Below are 21,387 nucleotides of genomic sequence, written 5' to 3' on the forward strand. Positions count from 1 at the left end.
CCAGCCACTATGGCTGGTGAACAAAATTTTTAATTTCCACCCCTGGTTCCAACCCTCACCTACGGTCATGAGAGGTCATCACAAAAACACAGAGAATCTGGATAGGATGAGTTTCATTCATAAGTCGCTGCTTCTTTGCATCAAAAAGAGTTAATTGAGGTGGCTCTGACATCTGATTGGGATGACTCCTGGACGCCTGCCTTTGGAGGTTTTCTGGGCATGTCGCACTGGGGAGAGACCCCAGGGCAGACCTCAAACTCACTAGAGGGATTATGTGTCCTCTCTGGCCTGGGAACGCCTTGGGATCCCCCAGGAGGAACTACAGAGAGGGAGGTCTGGGTTTTTCTCCTGGACCTGTTGTCTCTATGACCCAACAATGGATAAGTGGTAGAAAATGGATGGATGGATGGATGGATGGATGGATGGATGGATGGATGGATGGATGGATGGATGGATGGATGGATGGATGGATGGATGGATGGATGGATGTGAACATCACGTGCTTGATTGATTTTTCTATTTTCTTTAATTAAACACTGAAAGAAAGCAAAACAGCAATCATCTCTGATGCTGTGACTTTTGGTTTTTGTAGTTTTTAGACATATTTTCCTCACAGAAATACACTGAAACCTTTTCAGTTTGATAAAAAAACTGATTCTTTTTGAAATTTGTTTTAGTATACTTGATTTGTTTGTTGCTACTCACGCTACGTTTATGTTTTAGCTCCCATTCTACTATTTTTAGCTTTTTGTTACTTTTACTACTGAGCCAGACTTTTGATACTTTTAGCTTCAGCTAGCGTTTAGCTTTAACAACTCAGTTTCGGCTTCTTCAGCAAAATTCAGCAAACTCGATCAGCACTCATCATTTATGCTGCAATTCTGCAGAAAATGTGTATTTTCTCATTTCATGGCATTTGCACAACACCTTACACGCCACAGTTTTAAACTTGGCCTCATCTTTAATATCAGAAAAAATAAAAAAAAATAACGTGACGAGCAATCTGAAGTATATGGGAATGACTCTCAGTTACTACCACACCAAGTTTGACCTCAATATCAGTAAAACTCGCTTGAATTAAAGACATTTTTGTGTTTGCTAATGTCAGTTAGCTGTGGTGTCCATACTGAAACAGGCTGACTCCAAAAAGTAATTGTAAATGTACATCCAGTAATTACTCAGTAAGAGTTTCATTAAAATCTGCTCACAGTCTCATGAGAAATTTTGCTAACAGACAGACAAACACACACACAGACAGTCACAGGAATGCCTCCTGACTGCTGTTAGTTGGTGTGTTTTCTGATGTATTGTTGCACTTTGTGATACACATTTTGTTTACAAAAAATGAAACTGCACGCTGGAGTCTGTTGTCCCTTGTGAAGTGTTGTTTTTCAGAATTTAAAAGTTGTCATGTTGAGCAGCGAAGGGCCTCTGTAGAAATCAGATCAAAACGACACAACCGGTGACAAGAAAACAAATCAATCTTTGTGGGGTTTTTTTTTGTACGCAAAATAGGAAGCGTATCATTTATTCACATATTTACGCTCCCAAACACAAGCGCTCATTACGCTGCTTGCACTCCTTCCTGTAGGCGTCATTTGCTTCGTTTGCAGCAGCATCCTTCAGATTTGATACCTGCAGCAAAGAGCACGCTAATTACAGACACATCCCGAGCGTCATGTAGAACGATAAAGACGTAATGCATGTAGAAACGCCCCCACACATACCACACATCACCAGACATAAGACAAAATAGACAAATAAATCAGCAGTAATACAACTTACAGGCACTCTGTCAGGTCATATCCACATCCTGGGTGGATGGCTCTTGTGACAGAATGCTCCAGTGTCCATTCAGCAGGTAGTTAATGGTGTTAGCTCAACTAAAGAAGGCAATCATGACGTTATGAAATTACATGGAGGGGCTATTAGGGGTGACCTTCTCTCTGTACCCCTCCCTGCCTCCTTTCATCCCTCCTGCTCCCTCTCTCAGTCTTCGCTTTTCCTTTTTTTTTTATCTCCTGCAGACAGCCTCTCCCCTTTTTTTCCCTCTTCCTCCTCCGAAACCAATACCTTTTACTTGTGTTTCTCCTCATTCTGACCTTCGCTGCCTCGCGCTGTCGGGAAGTGAGGCTGAGCGAAGACACTTCAGTAAACATGTTTGCGCTCAGATATTTGTCCCTCGGAGAGAGAAATTAGACGGAGATCAGACAGATGAAGGAGAGGGGGAAAAAAAGGGTGTGGGAAGTGGGAAAAAGTGTAAACCAGTAAAGCCTTTGGGGATCAAAGCGGAGCCAGTAAAAATAAGCCGACATCAGTATAGTGCCTGCCAGTGTTTGCCCCTGAAACAAGATTCAGCAGCTTAACACAGCTGGAGATGACAAATCAGCTGCAGCAACACAAACAGAACCAGGACCTGAGGGAAAGCCACCACTGATGCTCCACCAAAGCCTTCACAGGAGCACAAACCGTCAGAATTTTACACGACCAGGTATTATTTTCCTACCGGTCCAATTGTTATTCAAGTCAGCTCCCATAACCCGAGCGTAAAGCTGCAGAGGAGAGAAGCTGACGTGCTCTCAGATTAGCTTCAAGGAGTGAAAGGGAGCGTATGTGCGCACTCGTGTGCATGTCTGGGTCACATCAAGTGAGGTGTGCAGGTGGGGGGAGGAGGGGAGGGGAGTGGTCCCTCGGGTCGGGTGATAAGTGGCCCGTACAGCGCTGCAGGACACGGCTGCCAGCCACTCGTGTGACACGCAGGGACACGTGGTTCCCCTCTGCGGGAAAAACAGGGTCGCCTCAGGCTGAAGGGAGGGGCCGAGCGTGTGTGTGTGTGTGTGTGTGTGTGATCTATGACCTCCAATACAACAACTGAGAAAATATGCCTCAAAGAATTAAAGGCCTTGAGATACTCGAAGGACTGCTTGTCGCCCGCCACCTTTCAGTTTCAGACTGAGATCCTCTTAAAATGAGAAGGGATGGAGTTCGAGCTCAAATCTTGTAAATGACGTTTTATCGTCTCACGCGATATTGCAATAACTCTCAGCTACTACCACATCAAACTTCAGCTCAGTATCAGTAAAACTGACTGAGTTATAGCCGCAAATGTAAGTCAGTGGAGATGGTTATTTGGAACTGAATTGACTCAAAACGTTAATCAGCTGCAGATGTACAACCCATGATGTCTTTCTGAGAGCTTCAAGAAAATCTTTGCTCTGGTTCATGATATATTTCACTAACAGACAGTGTTGGCACCACCACATAATGTGTGGTGCTCGAAGGACGTGTTGTTAGTTCCTCTCAGCTGCTACGGCAACAGATTACAGCTGAATATCATCAAAACTGACTGAGTTACAGCCATTTTTTTGGTGTTTTCTTAAATCAGTTGTCTGTGGTGGCCATCTTGAATTGGACTGACTCCAAAAAGTTAAACAGGTGTAGGTGTCGACTTTGATTTTGGCGGCGTGTGAGAAAAGAGGCAGCATTATAAAACTGATCCACCCTTTACAGGCTTGCAAATCTAAAAGGATATTTTTCCAGCAAACTTTGCTGAATAAATCTTGTCCTCTGCCTCGGAGAGTAATTTTTGTCAAGTATTTCTGCCGTTGGACGTAATCCCATCCTCTCCACCACTTCAGGGAAATGAGATTCTGAAAGGCCAAGGTCAATCAGTCCTTTGGTAACACATTTGCATGAGAGGGCCCCGGTGGCTTAACGACTCAGAGCAAAAAAGCTTGATTTCATTTTTTCTTTTCTTCTTTTATCTCATTTTCATGGGCTTGTAGAGACATGCTGGTATCACACATGTAATTACAAAATTAATGAAAACACACAGACGACTGCGGACAACACAAACTAACAGCTTCATCGTCGGAGCCAGGAAACACAGAGAGAGAGAGAGAACCGAAACAGGGAACTTGCTGTTTTATGTACAAGAAGTTGGTAGTCCAGTAAACGACTCACAGGACTGTGATTAAACAGCTCAGACAACATCTTCTTGCCAATTTCATTAAGTTTGTCCAAAGTTGCAAAAGCAGCAACTTCTCCCTCCTTAAGTGCTCCTCGTCTAATCAAATGCGAGACGGATAACGAGGAAGATGTAACGTTCAGGCACAATTTATGGCAGCCTATGGATTAGAAGGCGAGTGGCAGGGGAGGGAGGACGAGGTAAAAGAGCCGAATATCCGTTTGCTCTTGATATTTTTAGTGTTCTTTCTGAAATACAAAAAGAACAGTAAAAAAACCTCCCCAAAAAACAGGAAGATTCATCAAGTGCACTGTAATCAAATCATCTTCACCTCCCAGCAATTTGAGCACAACCTCACTCATGTTTGATAAATGTGCTAGTTTTGTGAATAAGCAATTTTATTGATTTGTTGTTTTGTTTGTCCAATATGCTAATGTTGGTTTTTTTTTTTCTTCCTGCTGTGTTTGCATTTTGCTGCTTCTCTTTTGTGCTTCTTTCTTTTCTCTCGCTCTGCAGTGGTGAGTCAGTTTGTCTCGTTTTCAGAGGAGTTGGCCAAATACGGTGTATGATGGTTTATATAAAAGATTCATTTCTAAGTCTGCAGGGCTGCTGCACAGACCAGGTTCTCTGTCTAATAACCTTCAAATAAAGGCCAGAGGAGGGAAACACGGTTGCTTTATTTCTTCCTGTTGAATGACTGTAAATAATTCCTATGTTACCTGTTGCAGATAACTCTTTGATTGTTTGGAGTTTAATTCTGATCATATTAATTAGTACGTTTCTGGACACTCTTCAGAAGGTTTCCATGGGAAGTTAAGTTTAGGAAATATTCAGAATCGAAAACTTTCCACTGGAATTATGGGAATTTATAGGAATTAACTAGAAATGGGGGAGGGGGGGTAATTAAACTGTTTCATATTCAAACAAAAGATATAAACATTTCATTCTGTCAAAGATAAACAATGAGTTCAACCCAAAGTTTATGAAGGTAACAAATTTAATCCTGTAACGTACACATACAGAGAGCCATCTGCTACAGGTAAGTTCATACCCTCTCCACAGAACTCCACTTTAAAGCATGTGAACTATCCCTTTAAGCACTTTAGCTACTCCAAACTCTTATCCGTGTGTCTACTTTGTCATGAAATGCTTCAATATAGAATAAAAAAAAATCATTCTGCTCCTCCTGTCTGTACAAGCTTGTCACAAAGATAAGTCAGATAAGTCAACACACACACACACACACACACACCACAGCACACTGCTGGTTTGGACAATGATCAAGTCAGAGGAGTCAGTTTGAGGACATTTGCCTGCCATTCAAATGTGTCTGTCTGAGGATGACAAACAGCAGAGACGGGAAACGGAGTTTGCGTCTTTCTAACCTCAGTTTAACTCGAACACACACCCCGTGTGTTTGTGTGTGAGTGTTTGTTCAGGGTCAGTATTGTTACGCATGATTCACTTTGTTTAGTGTAGCTGGCGTCAGTGTGTGTGTGTGTGTCAGCGTATATACGTAAGTGTGTGTGTGCGCGAAGCCTTGCCTTCTCTTTCCTCACCTCCCAATCACCATGACAACCTCCTGACTCCCGCTCAGCCTCACACTGCAAATATTTCTCTCCCTGCCCCCCTCCCTCACTCTGTCATATATCTACCCTCTTTACCTTCATCTCCCGTCTCCCGTGTCTCCAACCCTTCCTTCTCGCTCTCCGTCTGCCTTTTCTCCCTCTTATGTCTCTATAGTTGAAAGAGTCTCTCCTCCCTGACTGCCGTCTTTGCTGATCTTTTATTTGCGCTCCCGTCTTTCACCGCGGCTCTGCTCCCTGCTGACTGCCTTTTTTTGCTATTAGTATGTAATGCCACTTCCTCCTCTTCTCCAGCAAGATTCTTCACTTTGGGAAAAAAAAAAAAAAATTTAAATGCTCGTGGACCGCATCTGTCCTGCACTCCATCCCCATTACAACTGCTGATCCAAGATAATCCACAATGCAATTACAGGTAGGCCTTTATCAGCTTCCTGCCATCGGACTCGATGAACCTGGAGGAAGACAGGCCGGTCTAAGGGGAAATACAGTTCCTCCACCCTAAGTGGCTCACTAGCTCCCATCACACCTGTCATCATTATCATGAGGAAGCCATCTTTGCTCGGTAACTAAATCCAATCATTACCAATAGAGTCCACGGCGGAGATGCATTGGAGGCAGAGCAGCTTGTGTTCCCCCCTAACAGAGGATGGGGCCAAACGCCATCAAACGCTGCTGTGTTATCTGAGGCTCACAGCCCTATTTCTGCTGCAGACCCCCTCCTCTCCTCTCCCCATGTCTCCACACGGCTCAAACCTCTCTACGCACCACTCTGTAGTGGTGCAAAAAAAAAAAAAAAAAAGAGAGATCAAGGACGTGACATTTTCTGCAGCGCGTTCCAATTTTCAGCAAGGCGAAATATGAAAGAGGGTAAATAGACAACCTGTTCCATCGCGCCGGTGTCTGCATCAGTCTGCGTCATCTCCAGTCAGACATTTAAAGAAAGTGACAACTATATCTGGTTTTATATTATCTGCCACAGAGGGAAGTGAATAAGCAAAAAAAAAAAAAAAAAGAAAGAAGTGAGAATGCAGTTGCATCTCTCATCTATTTATTCCCCTCCTTTTTTTTTTTTTTAACTTTTCTTTGCTTCCCATCATCTTGCTCGTACACAGAAACCCCAGCTGTGGCCGTATCTCTGTTGCCCTACAGTTTCTACTTCAGTTATGGCAGATGACAGGAAAGGTTTACGTCCAATTCCAGAGGGAGAAACCCAGAAAAACAGAAACAGAGAGGCAGGCTGCGGAGACACAAAAAAATAAAGGGGTGGTGACCTTTGCCTGTGGCCAAACGACCAAATGAGATTTTCATAGAGTTGAGGCAACGAGCTCTGACAATCCATATTTACTGTTCTCCCTCCCTCTCTCTCACACACACACACACACACACGCCCAGCTGTTGATATAAATCCACTTATAAGCATTTAAAGGCCTTGCATGTCACCAGCGACCTTTAATGCCACAGTTTTTAAACCAACAAATCCCAGCACTGTAGCCGTTTTGGTCAAACCTTAAAATCAACATCAGGTTCAGCCTCATGCAGCATCCTGAGACGTCACGCTCAAAGCACGTGTTGCGAACGACTCTCAGCTGTTACCACTTGAATCAAGTCGACTCCGAACGTCAGCAGTTGTGGACGCCGGCGATTGCTTCCTGAAAGTTTCATTAAATTCCCTTCACTCGGTACAGACAGACACACACACATACAGACGCTGGCAAAAATGTTATCGCTCCACATAGCGTGCACAGATATTTGTTTTTACACGGAGCAAATAAAGCAGACATGACATTCTGGAACACCGAATCCCCTGCTACAGAGGCAGACATCTAAATCATCTCCAGCCCGTGATATAACACGGCCTGAAACATGCTGATTGTGCTGCTTCCTATGTAGGACACCCACGCAGCACTTCAGCAACTCTCGCCAGCTGCTACGAGCCAAACAAATGCAGCTTTAACAAGACTTTTGCTTCTTTATTCACACTGAATAAAATAAAAGAATAAAAAAAAAAAAAGAAAAAATCCATTTTCCTGACACTTGTGGAGGCGGATGGTTGAAAACACGGGGAACAGTTGGCACAGGTGGTAGGAATCCTGTCACTAACATTTATTGTTGGCTTCTTTGTCTCCTTTTTTACACAACAGGCTTGTCAAAACAAAGTTAACTTTACAGATAAATTCAAAAGGAGGCGGGGGGTCTGTTGGGGTAAAGCAGGGGTGTCCAACCCTGGTACTCAAGGGCCACTATCCTGCATGTGTTACTTGTTTCCCTGCTCCAACACACCTGATTCAGAGGTTAAATCACCTCTTCATGTTCTGCAGAAGCCTGATAATCACCCATTGATTCAAATCAGGTGTGTTGGAGCAGAGAAACAAGTAAAACATGCAGGATGGTGGCCCTCCAGGACCAGAGTTGGAGACCACTGGGGTAAAGTAAACCCCTTCATGTTACCCTAAAGGTATGCATCTTAAACCCTAATCAGGACAGGATCTTTGGCCTTCATCATTCCCACAGCGTTATCTCCACACACTGTCCTCCTCTGCACACTTCCTGCTCTTTGCCCCGAGCAGGATCAAACTTTAATGGCTCCATCAAGACTGTTTAAAAGGATACTGATAAGAGAAGTGCTTTCATTCTCTCAGCAGCACTCTCCCGCGCTGCAGCCGCCCCACCTTCCTGCACAGCTCCTGCAGGATGGAGTCTTCAGTTTGTGTATAATTACCTAGTTAAGAACGGTAACGACATCCGGGGCCGTCTGCTTGTTTTACTCCAGTTTCTTTGTTTTCGCCCCTCATGCCCTCCACACCCCCGTTCCTGACATCTGCTCTGTTTTCTCTCCTCTTGTTGCTCCCGTGTTTTCTCTCCCCCCCCCCCCCCCCCCCCCCNNNCCCCCCCCCCCCCCCCCTCCTTTTTTTTTTGTTATCTTCACATCAACAACAAGCCTCACCCCGTGTCTCATTGACGCTCACTGCTACACCGGTAAATCCCCAACAAATGATTTCCTTAAAAATAAGGGCAGAAAAGAAAGAATAAAGTGCAACCCTGCGAGTGTAGTCACAACAGCAGCTCAGTTCTCTGTGATGGCAGACGTAAACAGACTCTCGGTGTTGCAGATCGGGGTGCGAGCGAGGCTCTCACACTCCATTAATTCTAATGAATTCCCAAAGATTACAAAAAAAAACAACGTCAGAGGAGGCGAACGGGAACATCTTCACAGACAGCGCCTTGCTCAGGTAAATAAGAAGAAGTGAGACTTTTAAAGACAGCAAGAGACATTATGTAAAACCTTCCTCACCGGTAATACTCTGTGTGAAACACAAATCATTTGCAAATTGGACAAACAGGAAGGAGATGAAAACAGCGAGAAACGTCTTCCAACCAAAAAATAAACGTTTAAGTGTTTGAACATTTGATGACTGGGTTTTAATAAGCTCACCGCCGGAGAAGTGGTGAGAATGTTTTTGCTCGTGTCTCTTTGTCTCCAGCGTTAGCAAAACATCTCATGAAGCACTGGATGGATTTTAGTTAAACTCCCAGAGAGCAATCATCGGATATAAAACTGACTTCACTTTTCAAATCAGTCCATCAAACCAATCCGGTCAAGATGGTCGCCACAGCTAAGTGGCCTCAGCAAACACAAAAATGGTTACAACTCAATCCATCTTATAGCGACTGAGCTAATTTTGATGTGGTAGTAGCAGGGAGTCGTCCTGAACACATATTCTGAGCACTAATACATACATTTTAGCCTAAAACTCTGGCGTTAAAGGCTGTGGGTGATATGCTTTTTTAAGGAATGCTATGCTTTGATTCATTGCTTTTCCAGCAGATTAAAGGCTCTGATTTCCAGAGTTCCTGTGTTGTTATTCTGTATGGATACATTACAGTAGGTCATAAAACACCAGAACGATGCTGTAGATTTCTGAAAGAGAAAACCTTTCATTTGTTTTAAATGCGAATCTGAGTGAGGCTCAAAACAAAGTGACTTAAAACCAGTCAAATCTTAAAAGAAATCACGGCAGTAAAGGGTTATAAACCTCAACAAAGCTGTCGGTTTTACTTCGCACAATTATTCCAGCAGAAACATAACAACGTTCTTGCTGGGAACAACACAGTTAGCTGTTGCTGCTTGTGCTTGAAAAGAACTACAGAATTCGATGTAAATAACCATGAACCGCAAAACTACTAGCAGCGTAAGTGGTTATAAAATAAGGTTTGCATAAACTGCTATGAAAGCCTTAAAATTAGTTGTTTTCATCCACAACAATCCACTTTGAGCCCCGCTCAGACTAGCTATGAGTTCATCAACCAAGTGAACAGGTTATCTACAGCAGGTAAGATAGTAACAATTCATAACCTTTCTACCAAACCCCACTTCAAAAGACTGTAACTCTGTGAACTATTTTCTAATTTACTTCCTCTATTGTTTGACATTTCTTTCTTCTTTTACATTTTTATGTCTGTCTCTTGAATTCCCCCCCCGCTGCTCAGAATCTTTCTTTTATTTCTCTAAAGCTCTTATGATCTTCCCTCTTTGTCTTCAGGCCTCTTGTTCTCACATTACCCTGTTTTAACCTTGTATGCCCCCCCGTTTCCTCTCCTGCAGCCGGAGCCTACATGGTGGGTGTAGTGTGTAATAGGATGGCACAGTAGGTGCGATTAAATTAGGCTAGTGTATGGGGATTACAACCCACTCCAAACGTGATCCCTTCCCATACTCCGTAATCCAGCTCTAATGAATACATCATGGCTGACGCGGCAGATATAAAAAAAAAAAAAAAACACCTGCGAGATCCTGCAGTCACAACAACACAGCGACACAAAGCCAGACGGAGTGTGCTGCGTCAGTCCGAGTGTTCGTTCTTCATGCCCCGTCTGTTTCAGTTCGAGCTCGTTCAAATGAAGTGCAGATGGAGAGTGGGAAAGTGCTAGGGGATCCAAAATCAATACACTTAAATGTAAACACGGCAAATAAATAACCCATTAGTTGGATTCATAACAGAGGATGTGAGCAAATAAGGTGGTGTGTGGCACTCAGCTCGTGTCGACCACATCAGCAAACTTCTGACCGTAAGCCATGGCTGAAAGATACCAAATGAGGCTGCCTCTTCCTTCAGAGTAATTTAGCTTCAGGCATCATCAGTCTAGCTCCTAATTTGAAAGTCAAATTTGTATAAAGTTCAAGGGAACATTAGTGTTATAAGTAAACTCTTGGATCATTAAAAACTCTGCAGAACGGGCCCGACACCGTGATTCACTCCATTCCTTCAGGGAGAGTTAAAAACAACAACCCAACAACTCATTACCCATCACGCTTTTAGTGTCAGAATATAAAGAGAGATCAGGAGAACTTTCTTAATGTTGGAGAGACATAGTCCTCAACTTCTGCAATTAAAAAAAAACCCTGCATCACATCACTGCAACGTATCGACGAGCTACTGGCTGAACTTATTTGCAAAAGGGGAAAAGTGGGCAGAGAGAAAAGTATTTACAAGGACACTGAGAAACATTTAGAGTTTCTAAAGGGGAGACGGAGGAGAAAAACACACACCACAGATTAATAATTAATGAGAAGAGAACTGAAAACCCCTGTCAAAACCTCAGCAGATCTGTAAAACAGCTCAGCTTAAGCAGCAGAGCTGCAGCGATGCAGCGCACTGAAAACGACCAGTCCCACTAGTTTCATTAAAAATGCAGCTAGCCACTTAGCCAAAAAAAAAAAAATCAATAAATTAATAAACAAATGCTGCGATGTTGCGTCATTTAAACACTCTGTGAAATGTAATGAAAACTAGACAGGAGTTATGCTGCACCCCGAGGAGACTCAGTGTGGCCAGAGATGTCAGAGACGGTGTCAACCCCACTAAACAAATCGATTAAATGACGCTAAATTATTAACATGTTTGGGTTTCAGAAATTAGCCCCTCCCCCCCAAAAAAAATCCTTTTCAGTCTTGAATGTTCTGATGTTTTTAAAGTTTGGTTCCGTGGATAAGATGTGCTCAAACTAGCCGTTAGCTTGTCAACATGGCCGCCAACGTCCACAAACTGAGACACTGAACGGACGGGGCGGGGCAGAGGGACGCGGGACTTTTTGTCTCCGTAATATTTAGCTCTGAGACGCCGTTTCTAGAAAGAGTTGCGCCATCAAGGAAAATCCAACAATCAACATTTACCGGGCAAAATTTTTTAAAGAGTTAAAAAAGGACCTAGTGTCAGTTTTGCAACTTTTAGCAAATTTTAGCTTTTTTCAAGCCTTTAGCCTCTTAATTTTTAGCAAGACATTTGCTACATTTAGCTTTTAGCTACCCTTTGCTACATTTAGCTATCATTTTGCTGCTTTTAGCTAGTTTTTGCGACTTTCAGATAGCGTTTAGCTTCTCTTAGCCTCTAGCTAGCCTTCTGCTTCTTTTAACTTCACTTCTTTTAGGTTTAAGCCGTCAGTTTCAGCTTCTTCTGCAAATTCCAGCAGTCATTCAGCCGTGACATTTGGGAAGAAAATGCAAGTTTTTTAGTTTGTGTTTGTATTGCCACTTCAAAAAAAAGTTTAATTCAGAAAAAGCATCTTAAACAACAAACTTTTTTGTAGTTTCAATAAGCTAACGGTTGATGTAGCTTCTAAGTCCAGGTTATGCTATTATCAATATCACATTTTCTGAATTTTACAATAAAAAATGATGTATTTTTCATAATTATGAAAAAATATACCAGCTTTAAGACTATTTTGCACCTCAGCAACAGCTTACATTACCTAGACAGCCATAACAGCCTGACTGTAGAGTATGCTAATAGCCTCCTGCCTGTTCAATAATGTGTTTCATTGCCTTCTAGTTTCTGTTTGTAATAACAGTGGATTTAACTACTTTTTGCCCCAAAATGTTACAGTCATTTAAGCAAATCAGGGCAAAGTTTCAGCACCTAAAAATGGTCCAATTCCAGCTCACACATTAGTATATTTTTTAAGGTTCAGGTGTTTGAGTTTAGCCTACATTTGTCCTCTGCTAACCTGAATTTAGGGTAATTTCAGCCCTGGTTCAGTTCCAGCACCCAATTTTGTTTTTTCATTGTGCTGACGAACCAATTTCGATGCTTCATTCATACCAGCCCGTTTATTTCCCCTGACCTGAGTCCGAAACACTCCGGCTCCATGTTTGACATCTCAAACAACCTTTAATCACTTAAAGCTGAAACGTTCGGAATCGAAACGAAAGTAATTCATTATTTTTTTCTGTAAAGCAGCAGCTGCGACACAAATCCCATCTGAATTTAAAACTTTCCACAAGCCATTTACCTAAAAATGTTTCCCAAATGAAAGGCAGTAACTTGAGTGATAACATTTTAAATGCCAACTTTATTCATTCATCCACAGTGAATGATAATTCATGCAGTGACATAAAGAGAAGGATCTTTGCGAGTCAATCGTGAGTTGGGAGACAGAGAATCGGTTTAAGTCTAATTATAGTCTCTGTTGTGGACAATAGAGCCTCTATAGAGCTGACTGGGGATGAAGAGTGGTGACGCTGAGGGGAATTCTCTGAAACAAAGATGTTATTTTGTCAGAAACCGATAAAATACGATGAGATTGTCAGGGGTCAGACAGAACGACAGTCAGGGAGTTTCATATCCCCCTTAATTTATATTCATTCTGTAGCTTTATTGTTATGCTGCTTCCCAAGACATTTTTATAGAAATGGTTCAAATACACTTAAAACATTTAAGGGCACCAACAAAGTAACTAATAAATCTTTTGTTTTAATTTAATTCCTGTTAACCCCCCTCCTTTTTAACTGGGCCTCCAGTTTGGATATTGATTTGGACAGTAATTAATTTCTCTGCCGGGATCCTGGATTATTTCATTTCGACTGCCCATATCTTATTTAACACCCACAGGAATCCTCCACTTCTCTCCCTCTCATACCACCGTACTGAAAGCCGTAATAAGGTCATTCACTCTGCCAAATAAAATTTATCTCCATACGTGACGCCTCTGTTTGAGTCCCATTCCCCATCGCGGGCCCGATCGTCTAACAGGGTGGAATTTATGAGTCTTTGTCTGCTAGCCTCTTTCCAGGAAGGCTAATATAACCCATTATTTTGATTACTCAATTTTTTATTTATTTATTTTCCAACACTGCACAAATACTGATATTGTTTATGAACTCAAACAACTTGATGGCAGGAGGACTAGACAAAAAGAAACAGTATCTTTAGGTTGAAATGTTTGATCAGTCTATCTGGGAAGAGAGAGCGAAAACAAAAACAGATTCAGACTTTTTCCTTCTCCATGACACATCTCATCCCACCTGCTTAAAATTTAAATCCTCCCTCCCGCCGGCTCCCTGTCCTCCTTTCCTATTCTCTATAATCATTTAGCCATGGCTGGCCTGTCAATCCACCTGACCCTTAGCTCCCCTAAATCACCAGAAAGTATTCTCCACCAAAACCCTGACAGCACGTCGACATGATCCCCTACTTGACACCCACCGGGCCGACTCCCGTCTGCACAGTCCAAATCAAACAGGCGAGCTGCAGCCTGATGAAGGAGGAGGAGGCGGCTGGGTGGAGGAGAGGGGAGGGGAGGGGGCGGACGCTCTGTGTTGACAGCATCCTGAAGGTGCACAGGATCCTAATGCGGAGCTGCACACACACACACACACACACACACACTAATCTGCATGACTTCAAAAAGACAAACACAGGCTGAACGAGAACTCGAGGGAGCTCGCTTACAAGCCTTTGAATCTGCGTCTGTGAGTTTGCAACTTTACAACCGTCAGCCTCAAAGGGGATTTTCACTAACAGCAGACATGAAAGTATCATTGTTGACACTTCAGTCAAAGAAGACGATTCTCCTCCATTAACCCTTATTTTCCCCGGCTGCTGCTTCAATGGATTAATGCTCCGAAAGTGCTGAGTGTTTTTTTTTGATCAGGAGCAGACGCTTAAGTAATCAGAGCAGCGAGGCAACATGGAAGACATCGTTAATTTGGTGCACTGCAACAGGATCTCTGCAGAGCGACCTGTTCGTGCTCCAGATGTTTGTTCTTTTTTTCCGTCCTGCGTTTGATGACCTGTGGCTGTGGCAGGTGGCCGTGGAGCAGCGGGCCAACATCTGCTGCTCCGTCCACAACACCAGGCCTTCGCCTCCACACATTAAGCCAGGATGTACCTGAGCTCAGCCTCAGCAGTACGAGTCACAATCAGACTCATAAACTGCGATAAGAAACCACAGAAATCCTTATTTTTATTTCATTAACTCAATTATTTCTGCTACAGCACATTGCCCCCCTGAGACCATGCTGGTTATTTCCCTCCAGCTGCTCCTGTCAATACTTATTGGAGTGATCGGACATTAAAAATGCAAATTCCTTTGCCTTTTAAAAGGAAAGTCCAGGTTATTATTCTCCTTCGTCCTTTTATTATGCCGCGTACACCACCATCCTGCCTCTCTGTCCCTCTCTCCTCGCGTAAATCTCCGTTTCCATCCATCTCTTTGACAGAACAGCTCAATTAAAGCTCCAGCGTCAGAAGGGAGATTACATTCTGCACCATGCTGTAGCGAGGGTAATCATAGACTCCAGGTCTTGCTACTCTGACAACAGGACTGCTGCTTCTGCTGCTGCACCACCACCACCACCAGCAGCAGCAGCAGCAGCAGCCACTGCCACACAGACCCTGCAGCATTAAACAGAATGATAATGGGACCAGCAGTGGGTCCCAGGAGCATTGCTGCCTCACAGAGGATCCATAAACTCACACTCATTCACTCCGGAACATCCTCCCGAGCTGCAGCTGCATCTCGGCCCATTGTGTGCGTCGTGTTTATGGATGTTGCACAGATGGGAAACAAGTCATTGTCAGGCTCACAGATTCCCCTTTTTCCTCCACGAGGCCTCTCCGAGGGGCTTCGTCTGGGGCAAGCTGCAGGCAAGTCAGGCACGGAGGGGAGAGGAGGAGCGACGAAGAGCAGGTGCCGTGAACCGACGCCTCCGACTCGCGACAGCTTCTTCTATAGCTCTGGCGTGCCCACACCGGACACTCGCCTTCACGGCGACAGGTTTCAAGAAGAAGTGTAAATCCCTAACACGACTGGTGGGGAAAAATCTATTCAGTGGGAATGGGAGTGGGGCCGCTAACAGGCTGCAGAGGCTGACAGCAGGCATCTGTGTGGCATCCAGCCAGGTGAGAGGCTGCTTCTCCCCGGAGCACCTCCACAGTCTGCTGGGAGCGCGGCCCCACCCTTTTTCTTCTTCTCCTCTCTCTCTCTGTCTCCTGTTGATATCTGAATCAATCTTTTGCTCCCAGTCTTTATGGCTCTTTTTCAAATAAAACAAACCAAAAAAAAAAGTACAGATTCTGGCTGCCCTGAAAACAGACCCTCTGCAGCTGCAGGACACTTGGAAACTGCTCCGCTGTGTTGATCACCTCGTAGCTGAGTTTCATCCTCTGCATCAGTGAAATTCCTCGCTGCAATCATGAGCTGTACTTAACATTAACCCCTCTGAGCCATGAGCTGGGGGAGGGGAGGAGAAACCTTTTTTTTAAATTCATAATTAAATTGCAAGAAAGAGGGAGAGGCTGAGTAAAATTGAGAATCATTTCCAGTTTTGCAGACTACATTGATACTAGTGCATGTTACAAACTCAATTAAAAAGTAAATCAATGCACAAGAAAAACATGCCAACTTTATCACCCAGAGATGATGAGGGGTAAAGTATCTGGTGAGGTGTTACAATGGCTCTCAGCCCTCCTGTTCGTTTAATATTAATGTCGGCCCAGACCCTGTTGCATGCGGAGCACGAATGCAAGACTTCTAATAAAATACAGTAACGAGAGAAAACATTTCCCCTCACAGTGTTTGTCTGACACGTGGTGATCCAGTGTTCCCAGTTCGTGCATTAAAATGTTTTTATTCGGGTCCTTATTGTTTTAATTAGGCGTGTTGAAATAACTGCAGATATTTGTTCACGATCAACAAATCGGACACAATAACAGATGAAATGAAAGACATTAAAAGTGTTCATTAAAGTGATCTCAGTCACATTTTTCCAGACAGAAAACGAGGTAAAGGTGAGACGCCACCAGCAGCCTCCTCCACCTATAACAGCCTAATTAATCCCAGCTCACCTCCCATCGTTCCCATTTAATGACAAACAGTGCGTCTGGGTAGAAAAACATCCTCTTACCTCCACGGTGAAGCTCCTCAGCTCTGGAAACTCCCTGCGACCCTTTTTTTTCCTTCTTCTCCCCCTCCTCTCTTCCTCTTCTACTTGTGTCTTTTCTTTCCTCTCCTCTGTGAAATTGATTGCGCCCCTCTCCTCTCCTCTCTGCTGATGCTGCAGTGATAGAAAAACACACCCTCCTTCGGCCGTGCTCTCTCCCTCCTTCGCTGACTCTCATTGGCTGCCTGTTAGAGGTGACATCACCGTTTCTCCTCTGCCTCCCTCCCATCCCTCTCCTCCTCCTCCTCTGTTCCCTCCCTTACTCTCTCTTCACCTCGCTCTCTGTGGACCATCCCTTTATTGTGCTCCCCTTTCGTCCTCCATATCCTCCTGTTTTATCCTATACAGCCAGGATTACTGCTCCGGTTGTTGTTCTACTTCTCATGCTCCCCCAGCAGTGCCAGGAATGATAACCCACACCGAGCCCATTTGGCTGCTTCATTCCAGCAGCTAATGAAGTAAAGTGAAGGTGACAGGATGATTGTGTGCGGCTCTCTACGCTCCACTGGGCTCAACTTTTAATTCACTGGATCAGTAACTCTTTAGCTTCAGCTCATCATTGTGCAACCAAAAAGGTATGATGAGCGTTACGTAATGCTGGTGAATAAAAAAAAAAGAAAAGCTGCACCAGGCTTCATCGTAGTCTCACATCTGAGTTAGGGGATGCTGATTTCAGGATAACAAGTCTGGGGGGTTGTCTGGCCGTGTTGTGACAAGATAACATGATTATTAAATGTCACCCTCTGCTTCTAATGGTGATAATGATCTTCTGTTTTACACTTTTATCTGCTGCACCCTGATTAGGACTCATTTATGTTCCAGTCAGCCGTCTCTGCCTCTCCCTGCAGCTGATCTAGAACCCTGAAACACACACACACACATATCTGAATGCTTTCTTATAAAAGAAACTTTCTACTCCAAAAGGCCCCGCCGTTCTACTTCTGCTTCTTTCCTACAAAAGCGGAAACGATTACCCCGCTCAATTTCACACTCCTTCAGTTCAGCACTACCTGATGTTTTTCATTTGTTGCCTGCAGACTGGTGAACAGTTTACCCCACGCTGTTCTAAGATTACTCCTGCTCCCACTTTCGTCTTCTTCTTCTTCTTCGGATCCGTGCGCGAGTCTGCAGCTCCGGAGCACAAACTTAATAAACACTGAAATGAAACAAATACAAAAAAAAAGAAAAGAAAAAGAATGGCTGCTTTTGAAACATGTTTACAGGCACAAGGGGGGGGGGGACTTTATGCAGCAAAAATGAAAATTTTGATCTCACATGCATCTGACTGAATTAATATGGGGAAAACTATTTGGTTTAAAGAGAAAAAAACTAAACAAAAGGTGCCTTGTTCCTGGTTTTCAGCCAGCTGTGACAGACGACGGCAGGGATTCAGGGAAGACGCTGTGACCCCCACAGTAACCTGTGAGATACATTTATTGACTCATCTCGTGAGCGAAGATAATGCTTCCTGAATGCCAGTCGAGTGGAGCCGGAGCTGCTTTAGAATCAGCGCCAGGAAGCCTCCAGGGTTGCTCTTCAGGTCACATTTAGATATTCTTTATACAGTCCAGAGTATAAGCAGAAACATTCAGCTAAGTGTTAAAGTATGTTGTTGACAGTCGGGGTTATATATGATGTTAAACCTAAAAACATTGAGTGAACATTAAGTGGAAGTTGCTGTGTACTGCTGTATCATGTTGCAGGCTAGAGAATATACAATATGATGCTTCTGCGAACTTGTTTTTATTGAGTTATTATTTTTAATAATAGAATAAACTCTGGATGTGGGTGAAATTCTAAACTCCTACCTTCCTGATATCACTCACAGGTTCACTGATTCTTAAATAAAACAGGCTTTATCAACACATACTTTAGTTCAGTGGCTGTACAGACCCACCTTTCCTCTTCAGATATGTTCATCTGTTCCTCCCCCCCAGCCGTCGGAGGCAGATGGCCGCCCATCCCGGGCCTGGGCCTGGTCCTGCAGGAGGTTTCTTCCTGTCGCCCGCTGCCCTGCACTCGCTCAGGATGGAGGATTACATCCAAGGGAAGACTCGACGTAACCCACCGGCTTCCTTAGACAGACAGCTTTTTTAGAAACTGGGATTTCTAACCGACTGAATGGGATTGCTGTTTCAGAGCTGGGCTGGATGAATGTTTGCAATTTGATTTGGACAAATGTTAATGAATTACTCATCCATACAGATTACTAGACATACTGGATCTAAAGTGCCTCCCAAACAAAGGTTTAGCTATCTTTTTAGATCTCCACACTAATCTCTCCAGAGCTGGATCAGATTTTAGGTCTCGCCCTGCTTGCTGACCCCAGTTCAGCACAGGAGCGCCGGCTCAGTGGAAACATCCAGCTTTGAACAAAAACAAGCCGGATCTCATCGTGGCGTTCTTCAACACACGCTCATGTCGTCACTGAACAACTGATGGACTGTTCCTCACATTTTCTATTTCAGCCCAAATGGATTAACTCCATGTATCAGTTTATATAATAATTTGGCTCCAACAGAACCTGTTTTGGTGATTTATTATTTAATTGAAACTGTATTCATCTTCTGCTTGACAAAAAAAGGATGAAAATGTCAGCGTTTGATTGCTGAACTCGAGATTTAAATTGCAGGTTATATAAAAATGACACGAAGGAGCCTCAAATATTGCCCAGAGTTGATGTAGACCTGTTAGATTTGACCTCATAATGTACATCTCATATCTTTGACTCCCCCCCCAGAGCAGCTTAATCAACATTCTTCTCATTGATATGAGCTTCATGTATTTCCTGTTTGACCTTTGGCTGAGAAGACCCTGACAGACAGAACTCCAGCCGAGCTTTCTGCTCCTGTTTCTGAAATCAGCACAGCTCCACGCTCTGTCCACTGCTGCTCGTAGAAATAAAGCTCAGGAAACTAGGTCGGCACCACGTCCAGTCAGAACCGCCCCCCCCCCCTCCTCTCCCATTGAGCTGCTGTTTTTTTTGTTTGGTGGTTCTCTGTGTGCGTCTCCAGCCTGAGGGGTGCCAAACTGCCCATCTGCTGCCGGCGGCCGAGGATCTGCCAGGCGTCCGGACAAAGGCTGCCGCGGCGGCGGACAGCATGGGAATAATGATGGATGGTGACGGCGAGGCACTGCTATCAGGGTCAAACGGTTGCATGAATGGGGACGAACGCAAACCAGGTTTGGAAGATAAAGCTAATCTAATGGCAACAAAATTTCTCAAGAAGACGGAGAACTGGATGGTCAGCGCTGTGGTGATGATCATTTCAACCAGGGTTGTAGACGAGAAGCTGCGTCCAGGAAAAGATGAACTGAAACTGATCTGTGGGGAGAAAGTCCTGATTGCTTCACCTCCTCATGAAGAAACTTTTACGTCTCCTTGACCTTCTGGACTTTCACCCCAGCTGTCACCCTGTTACCCCCGACCTCTCATCTGTGACGGATCTTTCCACCTGTCCGTGCCGAGGCCCTCTCCATCCATTTTACTTCCTCCTTCGGCTTACTGGAAAAGCGAGTCGGCTGGCAGACCGGCAGGAGAGATGGAATGATATATGAGGAGGCCCGGGAGCTTATGAATGAACAACTTAAAGCCCGGAGTTGCAGAGGGGGGAAAAAAAAACAAAAAAACAGATGCAGTCAGCAAAATACAGAGAGAGACAAAAGCTATTCCATCAGCTTAAAAAGCTGGAAGCAATATAGCAAATGGCTGCAGTGAGGGAGTGGACGCTAAAGAGGAAAATCAGCACAAAGTTAAAAGCCACAAACAATCAAAAGGTTTTCCAAGCTGCACGTAGAAATCAGGATGAAGGTTTTTACAGCAGAGGCCGTATCCACTGAGGGAGAGGTGGAAATAAGACTGAAGCTTAAGAAAACAAAGGCATCTGCACTGTGGGGGTTCTTAGCATCTCTATCTAAAAACTGAAACTATATAAAACTGGATGAAGAAAAATAAACTAAATAAATAGTAGTTTTCTTCTTAGTTTATAAGAAATCAGTGAAGTCGTGGCCACTGATTCCTGGCAAGATACAATTCTTATGGTCAGAGTTGGGAAAATTCAAGAGATTTTTTATTATTTCCATAGAACTCCATTGTTTGCACCTCTATAACAACTAAAAATCAATGTTTAAGGAGCCACTAATGTGAATTTGTTGCCGTTGTTTTCTTTATGAATAAAAGGGAAAGTAAAGACCAGAGGGTTGTGGATCTTGTTCCACTGGAGGCTCAGGCTGTCAAAGAAATCTTACATTTTCAAGTTCTTTAAGAATAAACTTCATCTAAAATGTATTGTTTACCCAAAGGCTGGCTTTAGTGGTCAAAAGAAGTTCAGTACAATCAGAATTGTTGTTCACTTCAAGTTAAAAAGAGAAAAGGTCTGTTTGCTCATGTGTCCTCCACCATGACATCCAGAGCTGATCAGAAAACATTCTGGGAAGTCTCAGCTGGAAAAGCAGTGAAATAAACAATAAATCTGGTTGTTTTAATTATTCCACCTCGTTCAGTTTCCCACACATTATATCGACAAGCTTCCAGACCGAACACCTGGCGCCTCATTTTCTGAAGCAGTGCCAATTTTCACCTCAGCTTAGGCTGATAAAAGGTTTTTCTTCTTGAA

At 43.7% G+C, this 21,387-nt stretch overlaps 1 protein-coding gene across 4 annotated transcripts in view; it reads right to left on the reverse strand.

Moving 5' to 3' along the window:
• Nucleotides 1–16,961, reverse strand: part of l1cama (L1 cell adhesion molecule, paralog a) — a 43,601-nt gene extending 26,640 nt beyond the window's left edge. For 2 of the 4 annotated variants that reach the window (XM_017430947.3, XM_017430945.3), the window contains exon 1: nucleotides 16,736–16,961. The gene's annotated coding sequence lies outside the window, so the exon portion shown is untranslated. The remainder of the gene's footprint in view (nucleotides 1–16,735) is intronic. The other 2 variants (XM_017430946.3, XM_017430944.3) reach the window with 1 other exon arrangement.
• Between the last annotated feature and the right edge of the window lie 4,426 nt (nucleotides 16,962–21,387).

The sequence above is a fragment of the Kryptolebias marmoratus genome, linkage group LG8 (genome assembly GCF_001649575.2).
Source record: "Kryptolebias marmoratus isolate JLee-2015 linkage group LG8, ASM164957v2, whole genome shotgun sequence".
Taxonomy (NCBI): domain Eukaryota; kingdom Metazoa; phylum Chordata; class Actinopteri; order Cyprinodontiformes; family Rivulidae; genus Kryptolebias; species Kryptolebias marmoratus.